This window comes from Neoarius graeffei, chromosome 17 (assembly GCF_027579695.1).
Source record: "Neoarius graeffei isolate fNeoGra1 chromosome 17, fNeoGra1.pri, whole genome shotgun sequence".
Lineage (NCBI taxonomy): Eukaryota > Metazoa > Chordata > Actinopteri > Siluriformes > Ariidae > Neoarius > Neoarius graeffei.
In genome coordinates, this window is record NC_083585.1 from 2,526,814 (window position 1) to 2,552,121 (window position 25,308).

General features: G+C 47.7%; 1 pseudogene; it reads right to left on the reverse strand.

Annotated features, from left to right (window-relative positions):
* Positions 1-170: 170 nt before the first annotated feature.
* LOC132864557 (uncharacterized) overlaps positions 171-25,308 on the reverse strand; it is a 57,964-nt pseudogene continuing 32,826 nt past the window's right edge.

The following is a 25,308-nucleotide window of genomic DNA, read 5'->3' on the forward strand; positions in this document are numbered from 1 at the left end:
AAGATTACTCGGATGAGTAAAACTCTTTCCACATTGTGAGCAGTGATACGGCTTCTCTCCTGTGTGAATGAGCTGGTGTGTTTGGAGATTACTCTGATGAGGAAAACTCTTCCCACACTGTGAGCAGTGATACGGCTTCTCCCGTGTGAATGCGCTGGTGTGTTTGGAGATTACTCTGATGAGGAAAACTCTTCCCAGACTGTGAGAAGTGAAACGGCATCTCACCTGTGTGAATGCGCTGGTGTGTTTGGAGATTACTCTGATGAGTAAAATTCTTCCCACACTGTGAGCAGTGATACGGCTTCTCCACTGTGTGAATGCGCTGGTGTGTTTGGAGATTACTCTGACGAGTAAAACTTTCCACACTGTGAGCAGTGATGCGGCTTCTCTCCTGTGTGAATGAGCTGGTGTTGTCGGAGATGACTCTGATGAGTACAACTCTTCCCACACTGTGAGCAGTGATACGGCTTCTCTCCTGTGTGAATGCGCTGGTGTGTTTGGAGATTACTCTGATGAGTAAAACTCTTCCCACACTGTGAGCAGTGATGCGGCTTCTCTCCTCTGTGAATGCGCTGGTGTGTTTGGAGAGCACTCTGCTGAGTAAAACTCCTTCCACACTGTGAGCAGTGAAACGGCTTCTCTCCTGTGTGAATGCGCTGGTGTCGTTGGAGAGGACTCTGCTGAGTAAAACTCTTTCCCCACTGTTAGCAGTGATACGGCTTCTCTCCTGTGTGAATGCGCTGGTGTCGTGGGAGATGACTCTGCTGAGTAAAAATCTTCCCACACTGTGAGCAGTGATGCGGCTTCTCTCCTCTGTGAATGCGCTGGTGTGTTTGGAGAGCACTCTGCTGAGTAAAACTCCTTCCACACTGTGAGCAGTGATACGGCTTCTCTCCTGTGTGAATGCGCTGGTGTCGTTGGAGATGACTCTGCTGAGTAAAACTCTTTCCACACTGTGAGCATTGATACGGCATCTCTCCTGTGTGAATGCGCTGGTGTCGTTGGAGATGATTCTGCTGAGTAAAACTCTTTCCACACTGTGAGAAGTGATACGGCTTCTCTCCTGTGTGAATGCTCTGGTGTGTTTGGAGAGCACTCTGCTGAGTAAAACTCTTTCCACACTGTGAGCAGTGATACGGCTTCTCTCCTGTGTGAATGCGCTGGTGTCGTTGGAGATGACTCTGCTGAGTAAATCTCTTCCCACACTGTGAGCAGTGATGCGGCTTCTCACCTGTGTGAATGCGCTGGTGTCGTTGGAGATGAGACTGCTGAGTAAAACCCTTCCCACACTGTGAGCAGTGAAACGGCTTCTCCCGTGTGAATGTGCTGGTGTGTTTGGAGATTACTCTGATGAGTAAAACTCTTCCCACACTGTGAGCAGTGAAACGGCTTCTCTCCTGTGTGAATGCGCTGGTGTCGTTGGAGATGAGACTGCTGAGTAAAACCCTTCCCACACTGTGAGCAGTGAAACGGCTTCTCCCGTGTGAATGTGCTGGTGTGTTTGGAGATTACTCTGATGAGTAAAACTCTTCCCACACTGTGAGCAGTGAAACGGCTTCTCTCCTGTGTGAATGCACTGGTGTCGTTGGAGATGACTCTGATGAGTAAAACTATTCCCACACTGTGAGCAGTGATACGGCTTCTCTCCTGTGTGAATGCGCTGGTGTGTTTGGAGAGTACTCTGATGAGTAAAACTCTTTCCACACTGTGAGCAGTGAAACGGCTTCTCTCCTGTGTGAATGCGCTGGTGTGTTTGGAGAGCACTCTGACGAGTAAAACTTTCCACACTGTGAGCAGTTATGCGGCTTCTCTCCTGTGTGAATGAGCTGGTGTTGTTGGAGATGACTCTGATGAGTAAAACTCATCCCACATTGTGAGCAGTGATACGGCTTCTCTCCTGTGTGAATGCGCTGGTGTGTTTGGAGATGACTCTGATGAGTAAAACTCATCCCACATTGTGAGCAGTGATACGGCTTCTCTCCTGTGTGAATGCGCTGGTGTGTTTGGAGATGACTCTGATGAGTAAAACTCATCCCACATTGTGAGCAGTGATACGGCTTCTCTCCTGTGTGAATGCGCTGGTGTTATTGGAGATCACTCTGATGAGTAAAACTCTTCCCACACTGTGAGCAGTGATACAGCTTCTCTCCTGTGTGAATGCGCTGGTGTCGTCGAAGATAACTCTGACTGGTAAAACCCATCCCACACTGTGAGCAGTGAAACGGCTTCTCTCCTGTGTGAATGCGCTGGTGTCGTTGGAGATGACTCTGCTGAGTAAAACTCTTCCCACACTGTGAGCAGTGAAATGTCTTCTCTCCTGTGTGAATGCGCTGGTGTGTTTGGAGATGACTCTGATGATTAAAACTCATCCCACATTGTGAGCAGTGATACGGCTTCTCTCCTGTGCGAATGCGCTGGTGTGTTTGGAGATTACTCTGATGAGTAAAACTCTTCCCATACTGTGAGCAGTGAAATGGCTTCTCTCCTGTGTGAATGCGCTGGTGTGTTTGGAGATGACTCTGATGAGGAAAACTCTTCCCACACTGTGAGCAGTGATACGGCTTCTCCCCTGTGTGAATGCGCTGGTGTGTTTGGAGATTACTCTGATGAGGAAAACTCTTCCCAGACTGTGAGAAGTGAAACGGCATCTCACCTGTGTGAATGCGCTGGTGTGTTTGGAGATTACTCTGATGAGTAAAACTCTTCCCACACTGTGAGCAGTGATACGGCTTCTCTCCTGTGTGAATGCGCTGGTGTGTTTGGAGAGCACTCTGACGAGTAAAACTTTCCACACTGTGAGCAGTGATGCGGCTTCTCTCCTGTGTGAATGAGCTGGTGTTGTCGGAGATGACTCTGATGAGTAAAACTCTTCCCACACTGTGAGCAGTGATACGGCTTCTCTCCAGTGTGAATGCGCTGGTGTGTTTGGAGATTACTCTGATGAGTAAAACTCTTCCCACACTGTGAGCAGTGAAACGGCTTCTCTCCTGTGTGAATGCGCTGGTGTATTTGGAGATAACTCTGATGAGTAAAACTCTTTCCCCACTGTTAGCAGTGATACGGCTTCTCTCCTGTGTGAATGCGCTGGTGTCGTTGGAGATGACTCTGCTGAGTAAAAATCTTCCCACACTGTGAGCAGTGATGCGGCTTCTCTCCTCTGTGAATGCGCTGGTGTGTTTGGAGAGCACTCTGCTGAGTAAAACTCCTTCCACACTGTGAGCAGTGATACGGCTTCTCTCCTGTGTGAATGCGCTGGTGTCGTTGGAGATGACTCTGCTGAGTAAAAATCTTTCCACACTGTGAGCATTGATACGGCTTCTCTCCTGTGTGAATGCGCTGGTGTCGTTGGAGATGACTCTGCTGAGTAAAACTCTTCCCACACTGTGAGAAGTGATACGGCTTCTCTCCTGTGTGAATGCGCTGGTGTTGTTGGAGATGACTCTGCTGAGTAAAACTCTTTCCACACTGTGAGCAGTGATACGGCTTCTCTCCTGTGTGAATGCGCTGGTGTCGTTGGAGATGACTCTGCTGAGTAAATCTCTTCCCACACTGTGAGCAGTGATGCGGCTTCTCTCCTGTGTGAATGCGCTGGTGTTGTTGGAGATGACTCTGCTGAGTAAAACTCTTTCCACACTGTGAGCAGTGATACGGCTTCTCTCCTGTGTGAATGCGCTGGTGTCGTTGGAGATGACTCTGCTGAGTAAAACTCTTTCCACACTGTGAGCAGTGATACGGCTTCTCTCCTGTGTGAATGCGCTGGTGTCATTGGAGATGACTCTGCTGAGTAAAACTCTTCCCACACTGTGAGCAGTGATACGGCTTCTCCCGTGTGAATGCGCTGGTGTCGTTGGAGATGAGACTGCTGAGTAAAACCCTTCCCACACTGTGAGCAGTGATACAGCATCTCTCCTGTGTGAATGCGCTGGTGTCATTGGAGATGACTCTGCTGAGTAAAACCCTTCCCACACTGTGAGCAGTGATACAGCATCTCTCCTGTGTGAATGCGCTGGTGTCGTTGGAGATGACTCTGCTGAGTAAAACTCTTCCCACACTGTGAGCAGTGAAACGGCTTCTCCCGTGTGAATGTGCTGGTGTGTTTGGAGATTACTCTGATGAGTAAAACTCTTCCCACACTGTGAGCAGTGAAACGGCTTCTCTCCTGTGTCAATGCGCTGGTGTCGTTGGAGATTAGTCTGATGAGTAAAACTCTTTCCACACTGTGAGCAGTGATACAGCATCTCTCCTGTGTGAATGCGCCGGTGTCGTTGGAGATGACTCTGATGAGTAAAACTATTCCCACACTGTGAGCAGTGATACGGCTTCTCCCCTGTGTGAATGCGCTGGTGTGTTTGAAGATTACTCGGATGAGTAAAACTCTTCCCACACTGTGAGCAGTGATACGGCTTCTCTCCTGTGTGAATGCGCTGGTGTCGTTGGAGATGACTCTGCTGAGTAAATCTCTTCCCACACTGTGAGCAGTGATGCGGCTTCTCTCCTCTGTGAATGCTCTGGTGTGTTTGGAGAGCACTCTGCTGAGTAAAACTCTTTCCACACTGTGAGCAGTGATACGGCTTCTCTCCTGTGTGAATGCGCTGGTGTCGTTGGAGATGACTCTGCTGAGTAAAACTCTTTCCACACTGTGAGCAGTGATACGGCTTCTCTCCTGTGTGAATGCGCTGGTGTCGTTGGAGATGACTCTGCTGAGTAAAACTCTTCCCACACTGTGAGCAGTGATACGGCTTCTCCCCTGTGTGAATGCGCTGGTGTCGTTGGAGATGAGACTGCTGAGTAAAACCCTTCCCACACTGTGAGCAGTGAAACGGCTTCTCCCGTTTGAATGTGCTGGTGTGTTTGGAGATTACTCTGATGAGTAAAACTCTTCCCACACTGTGAGCAGTGAAACGGCTTCTCTCCTGTGTGAATGCGCTGGTGTCGTTGGAGATTAGTCTGATGAGTAAAACTCTTTCCACACTGTGAGCAGTGATACAGCTTCTCTCCTGTGTGAATGCGCTGGTGTGTTTGGAGATTACTCTGATGAGGAAAACTCTTCCCAGACTGTGAGAAGTGAAACGGCATCTCACCTGTGTGAATGCGCTGGTGTCTTTGGAGATTACTCTGATGAGTAAAACTCTTCCCACACTGTGAGCAGTGATACGGCTTCTCCCCTGTGTGAATGCGCTGGTGTGTTTGAAGATTACTCGGATGAGTAAAACTCTTTCCACATTGTGAGCAGTGATACGGCTTCTCTCCTGTGTGAATGAGCTGGTGTGTTTGGAGATTACTCTGATGAGGAAAACTCTTCCCACACTGTGAGCAGTGATACGGCTTCTCCCCTGTGTGAATGCGCTGGTGTTTGGAGATTACTCTGATGAGGAAAACTCTTCCCACACTGTGAGCAGTGATACGGCTTCTCTCCTGTGTGAATGCGCTGGTGTGTTTGGAGAGCACTCTGACGAGTAAAACTTTCCACACTGTGAGCAGTGATGCGGCTTCTCTCCTGTGTGAATGAGCTGGTGTTGTCGGAGATGACTCTGATGAGTAAAACTCTTCCCACACTGTGAGCAGTGATACGGCTTCTCCCCTGTGTGAATGCGCTGGTGTGTTTGGAGATTACTCTGATGAGTAAAACTCTTCCCACACTGTGAGCAGTGAAACGGCATCTCTCCTGTGTGAATGCGCTGGTGTCGTTGGAGAGGACTCTGCTGAGTAAAACTCTTTCCCCACTGTTAGCAGTGATACGGCTTCTCTCCTGTGTGAATGCGCTGGTGTCGTGGGAGATGACTCTGCTGAGTAAAAATCTTCCCACACTGTTAGCAGTGATGCGGCTTCTCTCCTCTGTGAATGCGCTGGTGTGTTTGGAGAGCACTCTGCTGAGTAAAACTCCTTCCACACTGTGAGCAGTGATACGGCTTCTCTCCTGTGTGAATGCGCTGGTGTCGTTGGAGATGACTCTGCTGAGTAAAACTCTTTCCACACTGTGAGCAGTGATACGGCATCTCTCCTGTGTGAATGCGCTGGTGTCGTTGGAGATGATTCTGCTGAGTAAAACTCTTTCCACACTGTGAGCAGTGATACGGCTTCTCTCCTGTGTGAATGCGCTGGTGTCGTTGGAGATGACTCTGCTGAGTAAAACTCTTCCCACACTGAGAGAAGTGATACGGCTTCTCTCCTGTGTGAATGCGCTGGTGTTGTTGGAGATGACTCTGCTGAGTAAAACTCTTTCCACACTGTGAGCAGTGATACGGCTTCTCTCCTGTGTGAATGCGCTGGTGTCGTTGGAGATGACTCTGCTGAGTAAATCTCTTCCCACACTGTGAGCAGTGATGCGGCTTCTCTCCTCTGTGAATGCTCTGGTGTGTTTGGAGAGCACTCTGCTGAGTAAAACTCTTTCCACACTGTGAGCAGTGATACGGCTTCTCTCCTGTGTGAATGCGCTGGTGTCGTTGGAGATGACTCTGCTGAGTAAAACTCTTTCCACACTGTGAGCAGTGATACGGCTTCTCTCCTGTGTGAATGCGCTGGTGTCGTTGGAGATGACTCTGCTGAGTAAAACTCTTCCCACACTGTGAGCAGTGATACGGCTTCTCCCCTGTGTGAATGCGCTGGTGTCGTTGGAGATGAGACTGCTGAGTAAAACCCTTCCCACACTGTGAGCAGTGAAACGGCTTCTCCCGTTTGAATGTGCTGGTGTGTTTGGAGATTACTCTGATGAGTAAAACTCTTCCCACACTGTGAGCAGTGAAACGGCTTCTCTCCTGTGTGAATGCGCTGGTGTCGTTGGAGATTAGTCTGATGAGTAAAACTCTTTCCACACTGTGAGCAGTGATACAGCTTCTCTCCTGTGTGAATGCGCTGGTGTCGTTGGAGATGACTCTGATGAGTAAAACTATTCCCACACTGTGAGCAGTGATACGGCTTCTCTCCTGTGTGAATGCGCTGGTGTGTTTGGAGAGTACTCTGATGAGTAAAACTCTTTCCACACTGTGAGCAGTGAAACGGCTTCTCTCCTGTGTGAATGCGCTGGTGTGTTTGGAGAGCACTCTGACGAGTAAAACTTTCCACACTGTGAGCAGTGATGCGGCTTCTCTCCTGTGTGAATGAGTTGGTGTTGTTGGAGATGACTCTGATGAGTAAAACTCATCCCACATTGTGAGCAGTGATACGGCTTCTCTCCTGTGTGAATGCGCTGGTGTGTTTGGAGATGACTCTGATGAGTAAAACTCATCCCACATTGTGAGCAGTGATACGGCTTCTCTCCTGTGTGAATGCGCTGGTGTGTTTGGAGATTACTCTGATGAGTAAAACTCTTCCCACACTGTGAGCAGTGAAATGGCTTCTCTCCTGTGTGAATGCGCTGGTGTGTTTGGAGATGACTCTGATGAGTAAAACTCATCCCACATTGTGAGCAGTGATACGGCTTCTCTCCTGTGTGAATGCGCTGGTGTGTTTGGAGATTACTCTGATGAGTAAAACTCTTCCCACACTGTGAGCAGTGAAACGGCTTTTCTCCTGTGTGAATGCGCTGGTGTGTTTGGAGATGACTCTGCTGAGTAAAACTCTTTCCACTCTGTGAGCAGTGATACGGCTTCTCTCCTGTGTGAATGTGCTGGTGTTGTCGGAGATGACTCTGCCGAGTAAAACTCTTCCCACACTGTGAGCAGTGATACGGCTTCTCTCCTGTGTGAATGCGCTGGTGTCGTTGGAGATTACTCTGATGAGTAAAACTCTTCTCACACTGTGATGAGTGATGCGGTTTCTTTCCTAAGTGAATGCGCTGGTGTGTTTGGAGATCAATCTGTTGAGTAAAACTCTTTCCACACTGTGAGCAGTGATACGGCTTCTCTCCTGTGTGAACGCGCTGGTGTCGTTGGAGAGTACTCTGCTGAGTAAAACTCTTCCCACACTGTGAGCAGTGAAACGGCTTCTCTCCTGTGTGAATGCGCTGGTGTGTTTGGAGAGCACTCTGACGAGTAAAACTCTTCCCACACTGTGAGCAGTGAAACGGCTTCTCTCCTGTGTGAATGCGCTGGTGTGTTTGGAGATGACTCTGCTGAGTAAAACTCTTTCCACTCTGTGAGCAGTGATACGGCTTCTCTCCTGTGTGAATGCGCTGGTGTTGCTGGAGATTACTCTGATGAGTAAAACTCTGCCCACACTCTGAGCAGTGAAACGGCTTCTCTCCTGTGTGAATGCGCTGGTGTCGTTGGAGATTACTCTGATGAGTAAAACTCTTCCCACACTCTGAGCAGTGATACGGCTTCTCTCCTGTGTGAATGCGCTGGTGTTGCTGGAGATTACTCTGATGAGTAAAACTCTTCCCACACTGTGAGCAGTGATACGGCTTCTCTCCTGTGTGAATGCGCTGGTGTCGTTGGAGATGACTCTGATGAGTAAAACTCTTCCCACACTGTGAGCAGTGATACGGCTTCTCTCCTGTGTGAATGCGCTGGTGTCGTTGGAGATTACTCTGATGAGTAAAACTCTTCTCACACTGTGATGAGTGATGCGGTTTCTTTCCTAAGTGAATGCGCTGGTGTGTTTGGAGATCAATCTGTTGTGTAAAACTCTTTCCACACTGTGAGCAGTGATACGGCTTCCCTCCTGTGTGAACGCGCTGGTGTCGTTGGAGAGTACTCTGCTGAGTAAAACTCTTCCCACACTGTGAGCAGTGAAACGGCTTCTCTCCTGTGTGAATGCGCTGGTGTCGTCGGAGATGACTCTGATGAGTAAAACTCTTCCCACACTGTGAGCAGTGATACGACTTCTCTCCTGTGTGAATGCGCTGGTGTCGTCGGAGATGACTCTGATGAGTAAAACTCTTCCCACACTGTGAGCAGTGATACGGCTTCTCTCCTCTGTGAATGTGCTGGTGTTGTCGGAGATGACTCTGCCGAGTAAAACTCTTCCCACACTGTGAGCAGTGAAACGGCTTCTCTCCTGTGTGAATGCACTGGTGTGTTTGGAGAGTACTCTGACGAGTAAAACTCTTTCCACACTGTGAGCAGTGAAACGGCTTCTCTCCTGTGTGAATGCGCTGGTGTCGTCGGAGAGTACTCTGCTGAGTAAAACTCTTCCCACACTGTGAGCAGTGAAACGGCTTCTCTCCTGTGTGAATGCGCTGGTGTTGCTGGAGATTACTCTGCTGAGTAAAACTCTTCCCACACTGTGATCAGTGATACGGTTTCTCTCCTGTGTGAATCCGCTGGTGTGTTTGGAGATTACTCTGCTGAGTAAAACTCTTCCCACACTGTGAGCAGTGATACGGCTTCTCTCCTGTGTGAATGCGCTGGTGTCGTCGGAGAGTACTCTGCTGAGTAAAACTCTTCCCACACTGTGAGCAGTGAAACGGCTTCTCTCCTGTGTGAATGCGCTGGTGTTGCTGGCGATTACTCTGCTGAGTAAAACTCTTCCCACACTGATCAGTGATACGGTTTCTCTCCTGTGTGAATCCGCTGGTGTGTTTGGAGATTACTCTGCTGAGTAAAACTCTTCCCACACTGTGGGCAGTGATACGGCTTCTCTCCTGTGTGAATGCGCTGGTGTGTTTGGAGAGTACTCTGACGAGTAAAACTCTTTCCACACTGTGAGCAGTGATACGGCTTCTCTCCTGTGTGAATGCGCTGGTGTCGTCGGAGATGACTCTGATGAGTAAAACTCTTCCCACACTGTGAGCAGTGATACGGCTTCTCTCCTGTGTGAATCCGCTGGTGCTGTCGGAGATGACTCTGATGAGTAAAACTCTTCCCACACTGTGAGCATAGATATGGTTTCTCTCCTGTGTGAATGCGCTGGTGTGTTTGGAGAGTACTCTGACGAGTAAAACTCTTTCCACACTGTGAGCAGTGATACGGCTTCTCTCCTGTGTGAATGCGCTGGTGTCGTCGGAGATGACTCTGATGAGTAAAACTCTTCTCACACTGTGAGCAGTGATACGGCTTCTCTCCTGTGTGAATGCGCTGGTGTCGTCGGAGGGTACTCTGATGAGTAAAACTCTTCCCACACTGTGAGCAGTGATACGGCTTCTCTCCTGTGTGAATGCGCTGGTGTCGTCGGAGAGTACTCTGATTAGTAAAACTCTTTCCACACTGTGAGCAGTGAAACGGCTTCTCTCCTGTGTGAATGCGCTGGTGTTTTTGGAGATCACTCTGATGAGTAAAACTCTTCCCACACTGTGAGCAGTGAAAGGGCTTCTCTCCTGTGTGAATGCGCTGGTGTTTTTGGAGATCACTCTGATGAGTAAAACTCTTCCCACACTGTGAGCAGTGATACGGCTTCTCTCCTGTGTGAATGCGCTGGTGTCGTCGTTGATAACTCTGACTTGTAAAACCCTTCCCACACTGTGAGCAGTGAAACGGCTTCTCTCCTGTGTGAATGCGCTGGTGTCGTCGTTGATAACTCTGACTAGTAAAACCCTTCCCACACTGTGAGCAGTGAAAGGGCTTCTCTCCTGTGTGAATGCGCTGGTTTAGTTGGAGATTACTCTGATGAGTAAAACTCTTTCCACACTGTGAGCAGTGATGCGGCTTCTCTCCTTTGTGAATGCGCTGGTGTATTTGGAAGTGATTCTGATGAGTAAAACTCTTCCCACACTGTGAGCAGTGATATGGCTTCTCTCCTGTGTGAATGCGCTGGTGTCGTCCGAGAGCACTCCGCTGAGTAAAACTCTTCCCACACTGTGAGCAGTGAAACGGCTTCTCTCCTGTGTGAATGCGCTGGTGTCGCCGGAGAGCACTCTGACGAGTAAAACTCTTCCCACAGTGTGAGCAGTGATACGGTTTTTCCCCTGTGTGAATGCGCTGGTGTGTCTTGAGTGCATTCTGATAACTAAAACTCTTTCTACCATCTGAGCAGTGGTGAATTTCCTTCTGTACATCATTATGGGAAGTATCAGAATGGATAATATCAGTTGATGTTGGTTGACGACTGGAGCATTTGGAGGGGATCTGAAGCTTATATTTAATCTCTCCTGATTCTCGCAGTCTCACGTACTCTTCATAGTGGCATCTCTGGATATGCTTGTCAAGGTAAATTGGAGATGCATCGGAACGAGGGCATGTGGAGCATGAAAAGACTTGCAGCAGAGCGTTCTTTACTTCTGGAGAAATGAAAGGACAAAAATAAATTGAACATGAAATGCAACAAGATTATAAAATATAACACTACTAACCCAATGTAAGGAGTGCTTTTACTGAAACTTAATCAAGATTCTACATGAATTAAGACTGAGACAAAAACAAAAGGTTGCAGACTAAGATATAGCAGCCTCTAGCTTGGAATACCGGGAGATTCAATAAGGTCCTGGAACAGCAGCTATGCACAGCATTGGCCATCACTCCGTGGGTCTGAGCGACCAAAGGGGAGTTGTTGGTTCCTGTTGGACATCATGTCAAGTCTAGGTAATGGCAAGCCTAGCCTTATTTATATCTCATCCAGGATTGAGAAGGAAACTCAGCCCTCACATTCAAGGTTCTAAAAGATCCAAAAATGGGCCTTATTTATCAAACTGGATATGGGTAGATTTATTTGCAAATAGTTTCTAGTAGCATTTACACAAGCAAATATGTGTTTTCTATCTGGATTTTTATATGGATTAGGCTGTCAAGTTTAAAACACTTATTAATTTCAATTACACACTAATTTCATGAAATTAAGTTTTGTGGGATTTTGTGAAGCCCAGTTGATTCATATTAATGTAATTGATGAAAGCAAGCCAACATCCATAAATTAAGACACATAACAATAGTCATTTAATTTAAATGTAGGCGTATAAAAAAAAGGGACACACTGCATCAGTTCAGATGGCATTCAAGTAGGTCTGCAGCAGTAGGAATTTCCTTACGGCAGTATTTGAAGAACGCCACAGTGTGATTTGTAGTAATAAAGCAACCAAACCTCCATGTGTTTAATTGTTTGTTAATTCATCAGACGCTATTTGTTCCTTAACATGTTGAAGTTCTTCAGCTGCAAGAGTTTAAAGTGCATATCCTGGACCAATTTATTAATTTTTTTTTTTATATATGAAAAGTATGTCCCTTTACACACTCATCCAGAAGGGTAATTTTGCCCAAGGCCATCTGTCGACAGCAGAAAAAAAACAAAACAAAATGCATCTGGAAAAATCCCAAGGGAGTCTGGAGCCAGATTCGTGACGTCACCTGCGGAAGCACCAGCAGGCTGCGAGAGCTTGCACAGTTTCAGTGCACAGCCTGTGTAGACCAAGCGCTCCCATTTCTCTCTCACTGTCCGGTCTTTTGGGAAACGATGAGTACTAATCCCATTATGACTGGTGTTGCTACACCCTCCTACGATACATCTGTTAACCATTTTAATAAATTACGTGATAACGTTGAAGAAATTTGCAGAAAACCACCAGGTCGTTTTCTCATAAACAAACCAGTGCTGACGTAGGATTCAGAGGGAGGCATTCCGCACACGACATCACGAAGATCAGTGTTTGCCGGGAAATTCAAATGCCAAGTTTTTCCAGAGGCGGACCGATTCGCCTCAAATGGCTTGATTTCAACTGAATTTTTCTGGTATTGTGCAAGGTAAAAAAATTTCAGAGAATGCAGAATGTTATAGATATTTGACCAAAGTTTAATATAAAATAGGAGAATTACATTGATCTTGCTCCTGAATTTACCCGTGATATGCACTTTAAGGAGCTAAAATTTAACATAATTAAACAGATAAGTTCTCCATGGTATGACTCTTGTGGAATTATTGAATTCCATAAAAATACTAAAATTGTTATTGCTTGTTAAATTGCTTGACAATATAACCATCACATATGCTCCTGAAATAAAGCAAATGCGTTGCAATTGATTTTTATAATGGTTGATGGGTTTGACTGACATCTGCATTATCCAATTAACAACTTCCCTTGGTTCAGACACACTGCATGTGTGTTTTCAACTAACTTCTTTCCAGCCAGCTGGTTATATTGCACTGTAGTTATTATAATGCCCCCCCAGTGTTTCTGTAACATGGGGAGGTCTGACATTATCCTATATTATGTGTTTGCTGTGACAGGGCATTTCCCCCCGATTTTCTCCCTAATTTAGCCATGGCCAATTCCCACCCATCAGACTCCTCTCCAGTATCACATAACAGCTACCAACCAGGGAGGGCTATCATGTGCTTCCTCCAAGACAAGAAACACCAGCTGACCACATTTTACTCGTACAACGTCAGGGGGCTGCAAAGCACACTCGGACGAAAGCCCAATCCACTTACTTCCTATTAAATGTGCTCTCACACACCCATGACTGGCCATTGTAACTGACAGGGCAGAGAAGAGCATGAGAAGAGAGCATGCCATCTCTCCCTCCCAGAGAGCCCAGACAATTTTGCTCTCTTGAGCTCCCAACCACAGATGATTGTGGCGTCATCAGGATTTGAAAGTGGCAATATCTGGATGATGGGGAGGATGACGGGGACAACACTTTTCTGCTGTGCCACTCGGGATCCACAGGGCATGCATTTTACGCTACTTCTGGTTAAACTGGGCATGATGAATAAAACTACAACAATATCTTGGGGTTTACTATAATACAGTGGTGCTTGAAAGTTTGTGAACCCTTTAGAATTTTCTATATTTCTGCATAAATATGACCTAAAACATGATCAGATTTTCACACAAGTCCTAAAAGTAGATAAAGAGAACCCAGTTAAACAAATGAGACAACAATATTATACTTAGTCATTTATTCATTGAGGAAAGTGATCCAATATTACATATCTGTGAGTGGCAAAAGTATGTAAACCTCTAGGATTAGCAGTTAATTTGAAGGTGAAATTAGAGTCAGGTGTTTTCAATCAATGGGATGACAATCAGGTGTGAGTGGGCACCCTGTTTTATTTAAAAAAAAAGGGATATATTAAAGTCTGACCTTCACAACACATGTTTGTGGAAGTGTATCATGGCATGAACAAAGGAGATTTCTGAGGACCTCAGAAAAAGCGTTGTTGATGCTCATCAGGCTGGAAAAGGTTACAAAACCATCTCTAAAGAGTTTGGACTCCACCAATCCACAGTCAGACAGATTGTGTACAAGTAGAGGAAATTCAAGACCGTTGTTACCCTCCCCAGGAGTGGTCAACCAACAGAGATCACTCCAAGAGCAAGGCGTGTAATAGTCGGCGAAGTCACAAAGGACCCCAGAGTAACTTCTAAGGAACTGAAGGCCTCTCTCACATCGGCTAATGTTACTGTTCATGAGTCCACCATCAGGAGAACACAGAACAACAATGGTGTGCATGGTAGGGCTGCAAGGAGAATGCCACTGCTCTCCAAAAAGAACATTGCTGCTCGTCTGCAGTTTGCTAAAGATCATGTGGACAAACCAGAAAGCTATTGGAAAAATGTTTTGTGGATGGATGAGACCAAAATAGAATTTTTTGGTTTAAATGAGAAGCGTTATGTTTGGAGAAAGGAAAACACTGCATTCCAGCATAAGAACCTTATCCCATCTGTGAAACATGGTGGTGGTACTATCATGGTTTGGGCCTGTTTTGATGCATCTGGGCCAGGACAGCTTGCCATCATTGATGGAACAATGAATTCTGAATTATACCAGTGAATTCTAAAGGACAGGGTTCCCACTCCAAGTCAGATTTAAAATTCCATGACTTTTCCATGACTTTCCATGACCACTTCCGTGAAAGGAAATGACGTTTAAGTTAAAAAAAACAAAAAGGGCAAAAACTGAACATTATTTTCACCCCTTGAGCTGTTCTTTGTCTGTATGAAGTTATACACAAACACACACATGCAAAACTTAAGTGTAAATGTCAGAAATGACCACCCTTTTCGGCTGAAAGCCCTGTAAGTATAAGGTAAAGAAAAACAATTAAAACAATTTAATCTTATTTACAATCATTTATTCTGCAAAAAATTCATACACAATGTCAACACTGCACCCATCAAATGCACAGTGTAAATGTAATGTCAACATCACAGCATGGCAACAAACATTGAACATGAGAAATGATAACCTATTTACATGTTTTCCCTTTGGTGTAATTTAAATGTTTGCAAGAAGTTTTTGCTTTTCAACAAGTGCCTCGTTTAGTTTTTTCATTTCTTCATGTTTTGTTTTAGCGGACTGCCTAAGGCTATTTGATTTGGCAATGTAAGTAAGATCGCCAAGATCATCTGCTTTTTGTGCAAAGTCATCCGCAGATTTCTGCAAAGATGCAGCATCTTTCTCTAGTCGTGCTTTCTTTCGTTTCAGTTCATCAATCCCATCAAAAACAGCCTTCCTTTTTGCATGCAGTATTTCTTTTTCTTTGTCTTTTTTTCTGTTCCTCAAGATGGTGTAGATATCGTTGCCTCGCTCGGGATGCCGATTTAAGTAAGGCCTTTGTGACCACAAAATTGTCGATCCGCCCCACCGACCTCAAATGGTCACAGACCAGTCTCTGTGCACTGTAGCTGCCTTCCTTCATATTTTCAACTTCTATTTGTCTATTAATCGAAAAACCCCTTTCGACTGGCGCATTGCCGTGTGACAGCAATAACAGAGGTGCTACCACACTCCAGAGTTTGTCATAATTTTTGTCCCCTGCCATAGTTGTGTACAAAAGGGCATCTACCCTGCCTGTGGCAGGATTGAAATCAGCAAAATCTGAATTTCTTGACACAACATCACGCACGAACACCCTGTATTGTTTTACCACATCATCACAGTTATTTTCATCCAATCTTTTTACGTCAGTCATGACTTTCAGAATTCTTTTCAGTTTTGTGATGCAGGCTTCCCCATTCTCTGCCATTCTCCTAGGATCTAGGCAATCCATGTTACGTACTAGACTGTAATGCAGGGGTGACTTTTCTTGTAATTTCCCTGCAAGGGACTGCAAGAATTTCCTGCACTCGTTCCTAAACTCCAATTCTGCCCTTTCTGAGATATTTTTTGTGGACACAAGGTTTTTCAGCATCTTTTCGGCACAGAAGCCAACATCAACTTTACTTGCATGCGCAAGATTGTTTTTGTCAGTGATGTCTAATGACATCACTTTACCAACTGTGTTGGCATTAGCCATTACATCAGACTTCATAAAGTGTGCCATAATTGAGGACATTAAATTAAACAGATCTTCCCCCAGAAACGGGATCATAGGGCGGTCTGTTTGGTACTGAGTCAAAAACGGTGCAACCTCTTTTGAGAATGATAAAAGAAATGCCAGCTTTGCAGGCATGAGGGGATCTGTGCACCCCTCTTTGACAGTAAGGTAGCTCTTAGTTGCTGGCTTTGAGAATTTGCCAGCCTCGACTGCATGGACATATGTCATCAAATCAGGAAGAATCCTTAACATTGTCAGTAACAGGCACATTTTCGACCCATCTAATTTTGCAGAACTTCAGTGGCATTAAGGGAGAGTGCGGCAGTTCGGAGCAGGTGGGTGGAGCACAGAGGACAGCAGGACAGAGAGTAGGTTCAAATTTAGCGTTTATTGTCACACTTTTCAGTATAACAGTCACTCAGACACACACACACGACGGGTGTCTGTTCAGGGAAGAGCCCCTCTGCTCTCCCTCCTTATATAGGGCGCGGTCACTGGGAAGACACACAAACACAGGTTAATTGCTCTCAGGTGTAGTGATTCTGCCACTCACCTTCCCTGACTCCGCCCTCCTGTCACAGACCGGCGCTTGACCACGCCTCCGCTGCCACATACCCCCACCGCCCGACTCAGTCCGGGCGGCCTGCAGCCGACTCCCCCCCCCCCCCGACGGGACAGGAAGTCCGCCACAACCATCTGTGCCCCCAGCCTGTGGACCACCTTGAAATTGAAGGGTTGGAGTGCCAGATACCAACGGGTGATCCGCGCGTTGGCATCTTTCATGCGGTGGAGCCACTGGAGGGGCGCGTGGTCCGAACAGAGGGTGAAAGGGCGCCCCAGCAGGTAGTACCGGAGGGCGAGGACCGCCCACTTGATGGCCAGACACTCTTTCTCTATGGTGCTGTAGCACCCCTCACGCACCGACAGCTTCCTGCTGATATACAGGACGGGGCGGTCCTCCCCCTCCACCTCCTGGGACAAAACCGCCCCCAGCCCTCTGTCCGACGCATCGGTCTGCAACATAAAGGGGAGAGAAAAGTCAGGGGAGTGTAGAAGTGGCCCCCCACACAGTACAGCCTTTACCTCCGAAAAAGCCCGCTGGCATTGCTCCGTCCACTGGACCGGATCTGGCACCCCCTTTTTAGTGAGATCAGTCAGCGGGCTGGTGATGTCCGAATAATTAGGTATAAACCTACGATAATAGCCAGCCAGCCCCAGGAACTGTCTCACCCCCTTTTTGGTCTTGGGCCTCGGGCAGGCCGCAATTGCTGCGGTCTTGTTAATTTGGGGACGCACCTGCCCGTTGCCCAAGTGGAAGCCCAGATACCGAACTTCCATCCGCCCAATCGCACACTTCTTTGGGTTGGCTGTAAGACCCGCTCGCCTCAGCGACCTAAGGACGGCCCTTAGGTCTTCCAAGTGCCTCGGCCAGTCATTACTATATATGATGATGTCATCAAGATAGGCGGCCGCATAGGTGGCATGGGGGCCGAGGACCCGGTCCATCAGCCGCTGAAACGTAGCGGGCACCCCAAACAGCCCAAACGGAAGTGTGACGAATTGGTGTAACCCAAACGGTGTGGAAAAGGCTGTTTTTTCTTGGGATAGTGGAGTCAAAGGGATCTGCCAATATCCCTTCGTCAAATCCAGTGTCGAATAAAAGCGAGCCGTGCCTAGTCGATCGAGCAGCTCGTCAATACGAGGCATTGGGTACGCGTCGAATTTAGACACCGCGTTGACTTTTCTATAGTCCACACAGAACCGGACCGACCCATCGGCCTTGGGTACCAAGACCACCGGGCTGCTCCAGTCACTGTGGGACTCCTCGACGATGCCCATTTCGAGCATGGTCTGAAGTTCTTCCCGAACCACCTTTTTTTTGTGTTCGGGTAGCCTGTAAGGGCGGCTACGCACTACCACCCCCGGGGGCGTCTCTATGTGGTGCTCTATGAGGTTAGTGCAACCGGGCACGGGCGAGAACACATCCGAAAACTCGGTCTGCAACTGGGCGACCTCCGTGAGTTGGGTCGGGGAGAGGTGGTCTCCACAGGGGACCGGAGAGGTACGTGATGCCAATATCCCTTTTTGAACCTCCAGCCCCAGCTCCGCCTTCTCTGGAACCACCGACACCAATGCCACGGGGACCTCCTCATTCCAGAGTTTAAGCAGATTGAGGTGGTAAATCTGTAGCGCCCCACCCCTGTCCATTCGCCTCACCTCATAGTCAACGTCCCCGACTCGCCGTGTGACCTCAAAGGGTCCTTGCCACTTGGCGATCAATTTGGAGCTCGACGTGGGCAACAGTACGAGTACCTTATCTCCCGGAGTGAACTATCTAAGGCGCGTACCCTTGCTGTACAGGCGGGCTTGCCGTTCCTGGGCCTGCTGCAAATTCTCCTGAGTTAGGTGGGTGAGCGTGTGGAGTTTTGCGCACAGGTCCATAACGTACTCAATTTCGTTTTTGCTTTGTGAAGGTCCCTCCTCCTCCCAATTTTCCCGCAGCACATCTAGGATGCCGCGCGGCTTATGCCCATATAATAATTTGAACGGGGAGAACCCCGTGGAGGCTTGGGGGACCTCTCGCACTGAGAACAGCAAGGGTTCAAGTCACTTATCCCAATTACGTGCGTCCTCACTTACGAATTTTTTAATAATATTTTTGAGGGTGCGGTTGAACCATTCTACTAAACCGTCCGTTTGTGGGTGATGCACACTGGTGCGGATCGGCTTAATCCCCAATAACCCATACAGTTCGCGCAGTGTCCGTGACAAATGTAGTGCCTTGATCAGTCAGAATCTCTTTCGGGATTCCAACTCGGGAGATGACGCGGAAGAGCGCCTCTGCAATACTGCGTGCTGAGATATTGCGCAGAGGCACTGCTTCCCGGTATCGCGTTGCATAGTCCACCAGAACGAATATAAAGTGGTACCCTCGTGCTGACCGATCTAATGGCCCGACGGGATCCATCCCAATTCTCTCAAACAGGGTCTCGATTAATGGAAGAGGGCGCAAAGGCGCTTTTGGAATGGCCGCTGGATTTACTAACTGGCATTCGCGGCATGCCGTACACCACCTACGAACATCGCCGCGAATCCCCGGCCAATAGAATCGGGCCATTATTCGGGCTAGTGTTTTATCCTGCCCTAAGTGTCCAGCCATGGGATTAAAGTGAGCCGCCTGGAATACCAATTCCCGGCGGCTCTTCGGAATTAAAAGCTGCATGACTCGCTCTTTAGTTTGAGTGTCCTGCGTCACTCGGTATAACCCATCCTTCATAATTGCGAAGTAGGGGAAGAACGGGGTGGCGTTCGGCTGGAGCGCTTGACCATCGATTACTCTCACTTGGTCAAACGCATGTCGCAGAGTCTCATCTCGTGATTGTTCTAATTGGAAATCCGCGAGGGATTCTCCAATAGAGAGAGGAGGAGCCGGCGGCTCCTCACTCTGATGCGGAGATGACGTAGACGGCTCTGTGACAGCTGCTCCCGCCAAAGCGACACCGGGACCTCCCCCTGTTAAATGGCAGGACCCACTCTTTATCAGGCGTGTCATTAAACCCCGAAATCCCGGCCAATCAGTCCCCAAAATTAAAGTGGGTAAGGCGGGGATTAACCACCGCCTTCACTATAAATTTTTCCCCTTTGAAAACAATGTGGACCGACACCAAAGGGTAGCGGTGAACATCCCGGTGCACACACAACACCTTCACCCTCTGTGCTCCCCCCAATGCCTCGTTTTGTACCAGGCTTTGGTGAATTGAGGTCAGGTTACAACCCGAATCCACCAACGCCTGATATGTATCCCCTTGGATACTCACCGGTATGCGATACGCTCCGGCCCGATCGAGGGCGGCCTCTGGCGCGTCGGGGATCCGAACCACCGCGCCCACTTCCATTGCCGTGCACTGCTGTTGAAGGTGGCCCGGCTCCCCGCAGCGCCAGCAAACCGGCCCGGGCTTTCCCTCTGCACCGGTGATCTGGGGCTCACTCACATGAGGTGGGGGAGAGACAGACACAGAAGGGAGAAACGGGAGGGCACCGCGCGTGCGGCGGGCCGGCTGGGGTGGTGCCGGCCTCCGCGGTGGGGGAATGGGGCGAGGACGGGACACAGGAGGAGGGGGGGGGGGAGAGAGAGAGAGAGAGAGAGAGAGAGAGAGAAGAGGAGAGAAGAGAAGAGAAGATGCCATCTGCTGTCCTGCCGCCGGGACAGCCGCCAAATGGTCCTCCGCCAGCTCGACTGCCTGATCCAGCGACGCCGGGCGGTGGCACCGGACCCACTCCGCAGTTCCTGCTGGCAAGCGAGCGACGAACTGTTCCAGCACCACCTGGTCGAGGATTCCTTTGGCGTCGCGGTTGTTGGCCCTCAGCCACCGCCAGCAGGCGTCCCAGAGCTGCTAGCCATACACGAATGGCCGGCCGACTTCCTCCAAACGCAGCGCGTGGAAGCGCTGGCGCTGCTGTTCTGGAGTGCGCCCCACGCGCTGGAGGATGGCCCGGCGCAGGTCCGCGTAGGCCAGCCGGCGGGGAGCTGTAGCGCGGCCAGCTGTGCTTCTCCCGTGAGCAGGGGGAGGAGGCGCGCCGCGCGCTGCTCCATCGGCCACCCTGAGGCTTCGGCGACTTGCTCAAAGAGCATGATGAATGCCTCAGGGTCGTCCTGCGGGCCCATCTTGGTGACGGTGAGGGGAGACGGGCCCGCGGTAGGAGCGCTGGTGGGCCCCACCGACGCGAGGAGGTGCCGGAACGCCTGTCGATCTTCTTGTTGGGCCAACACCAGGGCCTCGAACCGCTCTTCTTGCTCCTTTCAGAGGGTGAGTAGCGCCTGGTGCTGGCTTTGCTGGGCCGTGGCAAGGGCGTGGACCAGTTCAGCGAATGGGGAGGACTCCATGGGGCTGTGAGGCTGCTGTGCTCCAGATCCCAGGTTCCGGCACCACTGTGGCAGTTCGGAGCAGGTGGATGGAGCACAGAGGACGGCAGGACAGAGAGTAGGTTCAAATTTAGCATTTATTGTCACACTTTTCAGTATAACAGTCACTCAGACACACACACGACGGGTGTCTGTTCAGGGAAGAGCCCCTCTGCTCTCTGCTCTCCCTCCTTATATAGGGCGCAGTCACTGGGAAGACACACAAACACAGGTTAATTGCTCTCAGGTGTAGTGATTCTGCCACTCACCTTCCCTGACTCCGCCCTCCTGTCACAGACCGGTGCTTGACCACGCCCTCGCTGCCACAGAGAGGTTTGTCCTATGGCTTTTGCATAATCCTCTCTCCGTGCAGGAGAATCTTTCAGTAGCCAGTATGCACTGCTGAGAAACTGGTCTAAATTCCATTGGGCAGCATCTGCACCCTTTTTGAAAGCGCCATGTAAAATATGTAAGCCACAGCTACCCACATTTAGTAGGCATGTGTTCACATCATTCTCCATTTCTGTTTGTATGAGTTTGTGGAATTTCAAATTTACATTAGGTCCATCCATTGACAGTTGTACAATATTTTTGTAAGTTAACCCTTCTGTTGCCTTGTGGAAGACCTCCACCATGTCCTCAGCAGTAGAGTGTCCCATGAAGTCAGAACTGAAATAACGGGTAGCCACAATATCACTGTCCCAAAATTTCACGTGTATGTCCATCTGCTTGGATTGTGTTTTCTGATTCAGGCTCTCATCAAACAGCAAAACATACCCATTCTGTGCTGATTTAATCCTGTCCATTACCAGTGACTTGCAGTATGGTGCAAGACCAAAAACAGTCAAATAAGAGGACTTTGTCTCTCCACATTGAAAGCTGCTGGCAATGTTGCTGTCTGGAAACATCCTCCTGAACAGAGAACCTGCAAACACCAACAAGGAAAAAAGATATACAAGGACATAATATAACTCTGCAATATTAATTGAAATGCACTGCATAATCATAACAGCTATTCCACTTACATGTCACACTCAAAATAATTAACTTCAGTGTTTTAATGTTTTTAATATGACAATGATTGGGGCGCTAGAGCTGTGGCTCTGTGAGATTTTTTTGTGCTGGCCCACATAATTTATTAAATAAATAATTCTTACATTAAGTTGAATCACCTTGTGTTATAGCACAGTAAACTAGACGAACGATTGTATCAATATAGACATACACATCTTTAAGTTTAATAGTAGCAGTGCATTTCTGTGTCTAAAATCTTGGATGCTACTTCTGAAACCAACCGTGACTGTATTACATGTTTCCAGTGAATGTGGTTAATACAGCACGGAGAAGGGGAGTTGCAACTTTGATCTGAAAGTGGCCGCTGAGTTTAGCTTAGATTCATATAAATTTCGTGACCTTAATGTTTCCTTGCGCTAATTAGTCCTACCAGGTAGCCCGCTGCGTTCGTCATTTCAACAGAGAATACCGCACTATGGTTGTAAAAAAAAAAAAAACTGAGCACTTCACTCTTGATAAACGACAGCTCGGAACGAACGGTTTGAAAGTCAGAGCTGCTTGACAGTGTTGCCAGTTTCCCGCCCAATTGGGCTGTTTAGGATGGCCGTCTGCCGGTAAAAAAGGGCATTGGGTGGGTTTTTCTGTAGATTTATGGCCATAGAAATCAATAGAATTTGGTTTAAATTGGGCAGGATTTGGTGCCTCCAGGCGGTTTTTGAGCATTTTTTGGGCTGGAAATCATCAGTCACATCTGGCAACCGTGCTGCTTGAGCCACTCTCGGAGTGGCAGTTTATGAACATACCCAACCATTTAGCTAGCCAAGATAACAGCCCATGGAAGCATGGTTGATGGTTTATGCTTGCGTCTACATTTAAAACGATGGTCATACAGATCACTAACGTTACCGTGCATATTCTGTCAGATTTGCCCAGCAAAATTAATGGCCAATGTTTTTGACACCACCAACGCCACCACTGAAGCACTCTTGGAGTTGGAGTTCATGAACATGCCAAACCTTTTAGCTAGCTAACACTCCATGGAAGCATGGTTGGTGGTTTGCTTGCATCGACATTTAAATCGATGTTCATTCAGACCACTAACACTACTGTGCATATTCTGTCAGATTTACCAAGCGAAATTAATCGCCAATGTTTTTGACACCACCAAACATAGTACTACTAATGCATCAAAAGTTATGGGCTAAGTTGGCTAACATTAGGTGCTACATTGCATATGTACCGCTCTTTTCCGAGGACCTGTATGACCAGTGGGACTCTGTCAGCTTCAGACACCACAGGATTTCAGCCTCCAGAGTTTTTGCTGGTATTAGACCCAGGTGTTCTCAGCTGCTGCTGCTGCTGAGTCGCGTGGTGCCGACATCACTGGAGGAGGGGGTGGGAGCAGCTTCAGGCTCAGGCTCTCTTCTTGTTGATGGCTGAACTAGCATCGCTGTTATGCTAGGCTGTGACGAGGTCGATGCTCTCACCGCCCAGAGCCATGCAGCATGTTTTTTTCCAGTCGCATGGCTCCGCAGTGCGTACTCTCCCATATTTGAGAGAAATATGACTGTTTTACAAACACTACATTTAGCCCTGTGGTCGTCAATTCGCAATAGCCAGCCTTTGAACGAGTCATTTTCGAGCCAGCTTTCTTGGAACCTGCATTTGCCAGGCATGTTTGCCTCAACTGACAGAGTCCCGGGCTTCTGTGGGCTCAAAGATTTTGCATTCTAGAATGTTGCACATTTTAGAGCGTGAAACGTTGTAGACTAAACGAAAACCTTAAGAAACAACGTTGGAGACTAAACAAAAATAAGAAACAAACTATACTCAAATTTTGCTTCTATACTACTGTTGAGAAAATTCCATGATATTCCATGACTGTGCATGCAAAATGGTCAAATTCCATAACTTTCCATGACTGGAAAACCTTTATTGAAATTCCATGATATTCCAGAAATTCCATGACCCGTGGGAACCCTGAAAGGAAAATGTCAGGACATCTGTCCATAAACTGAGTCTCAAGAGAAGGTGGGTCATGCAGCAAGACAACGACCCTAAGCACACAAGTTGTTCTACCAAAGAATGGTTAAAGAAAAATAAAGTTAATGTTTTGGAATGGCCAAGTCAAAGTCCTGACCTTAATCCAATTGAAATGTTGTGGAATGACCTGAAGCGAGCAGTTCATGTGAGGAAACCCACCAACATCCCAGAGTTGAAGCTGTTCTGTATGGAGGAATGGGCTAAAATTCCTCCAAGCCAGTGTGCAGGACTGATCAACAGTTACCAGAAATGTTTAGTTGCAGTTATTGCTGCACAAGGGGGTCACACCAGATACTGAAAGCAAAGGGTCACATATTTTTGCCACTTACAGATATGTAATATTGGATAATTTTCCTCAATAAATAAATGACCAAGTATAATATTTTTGTCTCACTTGTTTAACTGGGTTCTCTTTATCTACTTTTAGGACTTGGGTGAAAATCTGATGATGTTTTAGGTCATATTTATGCAGAAATATAGAAAATTCTAAAGGGTTCACAAACTTTCAAGCACCACTGTAGTCAGTTTTGCAATAGCAAGAGGTGCAGTGGGCTGACTTCATGTGTCTCAAAGGAAGCTGATAGACTTCACCCTCTCTGGTTGGTCACGGTCATATGATCAAGAAGACCTACCTGGTTGGTGGAACAGGCCAAAATGAGTTCTCTGGGGAATGCTCTAGTTATTGCAGACTGCATTGTACAACAGCTTTCATCCCAGAAACACTGGTAGGCTCAGAAACATCACGAAATGATGCAGAAAATAACCTCTATAACCTCTTAGACAAAAGTAACACCTTGCTGTCTGGTTGTTCCTGTAGGTGCAGGACTGAGTTCTTTGGTGTACTCCTCTTCATACCACACCAAGAGCTCGTGTCCTGGGTTAATGGATCGACAGCAACGATACAGAATTCCCCCTTGATACTCAAATGCCACAAGATTCTGTTCTTCTTCATTACGGGCACAATTCACATACCTAAAAGAGTGAGGCAATGTTTCAGAAAAAGGTAAAAAAAATCAGATCAGAGTTACAGACTTGGAGAAAGCATGGCGGAGATATCAATGACATGAAGATAAAAGTTCTTCCAACAAATGAGGAGCTGTAAAATCAAATCACTAAAACGACCCAACAGCTAGTGCACTGCTCACCTCATCCAATTCACATGTGTCTCTCTTTTGGCATCGATGTATTCTTCACACTGCATGCTCCTGTATACCTGCAGAAAAATACCACATTTACTTTTTTTTTTTTACACGAAATCAATACAGTGGGGCAAAAAAGTA